The following is a 4,028-nucleotide window of genomic DNA, read 5'->3' on the forward strand; positions in this document are numbered from 1 at the left end:
AACTGACAGCCCTAAACTCTGGAATTATCTCTCCACTTCTTAGCTTTTTGGCTTTTCTTTAAACTCCAGAAGACCTACTCCTTTGAATAACCCTTTGATCACCAGTCCAATATTATTTTGTTTGGTAACTCCGCCATGAAGTGCCTTGAGATATTTCAGCAGCATTAGAGTCACAACATCAATGGAATGTTGTTGATTATCTGAAACATTCACTGACCTTTTGGGAAGAAATAAGAGGGATGATCGTGTGGAAAGTCAATAGGAAACAAGAACTTGTAGTGATTATGCCTTTGACTTCAGTCATAAATAATAATCCCCAGAAGAAAGTAAAGTATGATGCTAACTTCAGACATCTGGGAACTACAAATTTTGTATCTAGACCATGTCTAATTATCAATAACATTGTAAGAGTTGTGAAAGCAGAGCATAAAGAACCATAGGAAAAGTTTAACTTATAATCAATCATTTAGGAGCCAATCTAGTGCAAAAGTTGTGGGGAAATCCTGCTGAAATAAGAATCACCAATAGAAAGGGAAGTCTTGTGACCAGGAAATGTTGACAGGGCAGCACATTCCAGTATCACTCGAGATTGACTCCCAGTATAATCACGTGTGTTTCTGAGTGCAAGAACTGATGTTTGCATCTGGTATTGATTGTTCTTGTAAATTCCTGTAGCATTAGTCATGTGTCATGTGCTATTTGAGCTTTTGATATTTGATCAAGGTATTAGATTTTGTGACTTAATTCACTCGAGAGTTAATTCATTTATATTGCTTTTATATTTCAATATTTCCACCAGCTGAAATTACTGAAGTTCAAGTATTATTCTTGTTTTTTAGGTTTATCATTGAAAATTACAGTACTGTGTAGAGGAAGGTTATTTGGGCAAGCATACCTGTTTTGTTTCTCTTTATCCATTTAGCATTCTCCCTCATTCTTCCTCCTGCAAATTTTATTCTTCTCAAGAATTTTTTCGATTATGTATTGAAAGGTAAGGTTGCATTTGCTCCCATCGTCTTTCAAGGTACTGCAACTCAAACCTTATTATTCTTGATGTTGGGTGTGGTGCACAATCACCACAGGGACACTGAAACTAAAAGGGTTAAATTTTGAAGGCAAGTTACAGAAGCCAGACTGTATTCTCTAGATAGTAAAGTATTTGTGTGATGTCATCAAGATGCTTCAGATGATTAAAGACATTGACTTGATAGATGAAGCAGGCCAGAAATAGTGGTCAACTCCTTAACATTAAAGCTGGCCACTCAGAATGAAATCATGAAACATAGAAGCAGAATTAGGCCACTTGGACCATCAAGTCTGCTCCACCATTCAATTAAGGCTGATTTGTCTTCCCTCTCCACCCAATTCTCCTGCCTTCTTTGATGTCCTTACTAATTAAGACCTTATAACCCTCCACTTTAAATTTACCTAATGGCTTGGCCTCCACAGCCATCTGTGGCAATAAATTCCAATGATTCACCACCCTCTGGCTAAAGCAATTTCTCCTCCTCTGTTCTAAAGGGACATCCTTGTATTCTGAGGCTGTGCCCCTTGGTCCTAGACACCCCCACTAAGAAAACATCCTCTCCACATCCACTCTATCTAGGCCTTTTGATATTTGATAGGTTTCATTCTTTTAAACTCCAGTTAGTACAGACACAGAACAATACATCATACATTAACCCTTTCATTCCTGGGATCATGCTCATGAACCTCCTCTGGACCCTTTCCAATGCCAACATGTGCTTTCTTAAATGAGCCACCTAAAATTGTTCACAATACTTAAAGTATTTCAAAGTTTAGACAGATGTTTGTTACACAAAAGAGGGTTAAGATTTAGAGAATCATGGTGATAACTGGACTTACAAGTTAGCTGTGATCTAGCTGTAGGATAGGAGTAGTTTGAAAGGTTCTCTATGTTAATAACTGAAGTCACTTATTTTATGGCATGTGCGATGTGCACGTAGTTGAAGAGGAGCCTAAGATAATCCAGTGCATATTATTTTGGAGACTCAGCAGGTCACTTCGAAAGGGACTCAAAAAAATCTATATCTTCCACAGGATTTGAGAACAGGTGCCAAAGCAGCAAAGTTGCTGAAAGCTTCAGATGACTTAATGTCCGTGGTAGTATGATATATCATAGTACTGTCCACATACAGAATGAAAGTGGTAGGACACAAGTTTAGTTCGGTATCTTAAGCTGGTGAATCAGGATTATGTGGTTAAGTTTTGCAATTGTGAAAGGGAATCATGCAAGTCAGTCTGGCTATACCAGGAGTTTTAGACTCTTCAATAGCATGCAGGATCCTTCATTTGGTAGCTTCATGGGCAAACAATATAGTTGAAATCCAGGGTGAGGATGAAATTGTGCTGACCATAAAAAGACCCACAGTCAAGTGGAGGAGACATCACTGATAGAAACAGCTGAGTTTGTACCCAAAAAATATTGGGGATGTGGATGGGGGTGGGGAGATGGCTTTCAAATCACTTTGGTACCTCCAAAGATTCTAAAGATATGAAAGTTCAGGACCAGAAATTGATGATCAAACCCACAGGTCATGGTGTTGAAAAATGTGCCACCACACTCTGGCTTTGACATGCGGGAGAAATCTGTGGGTGAATTAACTAATGAGCAGATTGGATCCCCATTACTGAATCTCTTGTGACTGATCTGAGTCACCAGGGAGTCACTGAATTAGTGATAGAGAAGACTTCATTCTTCTTTATATATCAAAATAAACTTTATTCATAACTTTAAAATATTTACATGCAGTGCATTTTTATTATTAAGTTCATAGTCAAGGCATTTGTAGTGTTCAGTTACATTTCTTGAAACCAGTGAGTCTGTTGCCAGTCATGTAATTATCCCTGGGTGGTACACTACTGCAATAAGTGAGGGGCTTCCTGAACCAACTCAGCCCCTCTCTGTACAGTAGCAGAAGAGTGCTATACTGTAGTCCTGCCCACTGAGCTCTTGCAGTGGCTACAGCAGGTCTCAGTGCGTCCCTTAGCACGTACTCATTCAGTCTGGAGTGTGCTAGTCAGCAGAATTCCTACATGGACATCTCAGTGTGCAGGCAGACCAAAGGGCATCTTTCAGCGAGCTGATCATCTGCCAGCAGCACTTGACGTCCGTCTCTGTGTGTGTCCCTGAGAGCAGCCTGTAGATCAGAGAGTGCTCTGTCTTGCAGCTGCTTGGGATGAACCGTGACACAGGTTTCACTCATCACAAGCAGGCATTCTCCCAGAGACCCTCTTGGCGTAGACTCACAAACTGAAAGTACTCACTTTTATACTCCTCAGATCAAACAGCAGCTGATTCATACAATAGTTACAGTGACATTGTTTGATTCAATATTTTGGGTTGACAGTGCATGCTTTAAATTATTTATCTAGCTTGGGAGACACCCCTTAGTGGTGTCAGGGCTGACTCTGAGTACACAAATATCCTATCTACTAATTGATCAACTGTACCTGTGACCGTGTTTATGTGCTAAGTGACAACACCAGTCTTGTCTGTCAGCTTTCTTGAATTCAGTCACAATGGTGAAAAATAACTTAGCCATATCGCTTGGTTTGACCACAGGCCAATTAACTTAACCCCATAATCTTATGTTTGGTTAACACAGATGTAGGCGAGAAAGTCTCATGTTCACTTTGCAAGCCATTATCTCTTGAGCAGCCTTCTGAGGACCAGCAGTCTGTGCTTTGTAGACTGTGCTATTTGCAAAGCTGTCCTCCTAACTTCAAGCTAATTATACCTTGCATTGTACATTAAGAACTGAAGCCTGGTTCTTGCTTGAATAAATAAATGCTATATTCACATAATTTCATATCTCTGGGATAATCACTAACAGAATCCAGACGATCCAATATCTGAGCATCTAAGTAATGTAGCTGTGTCATTGGACCTGGCCTCATAATTTGCCATGAAGTTTCAACCTGTTTATATAACATTAGTGTTGATGTGATTAACGAGCAGACAGCAGTAACAGAGGAGAAATTTCCAACAATAAGTCGGAGTCACA

Source organism: Hemitrygon akajei, chromosome 11 (genome assembly GCF_048418815.1).
Source record: "Hemitrygon akajei chromosome 11, sHemAka1.3, whole genome shotgun sequence".
In the NCBI taxonomy this organism is placed as follows: Eukaryota; Metazoa; Chordata; class Chondrichthyes; order Myliobatiformes; family Dasyatidae; genus Hemitrygon; species Hemitrygon akajei.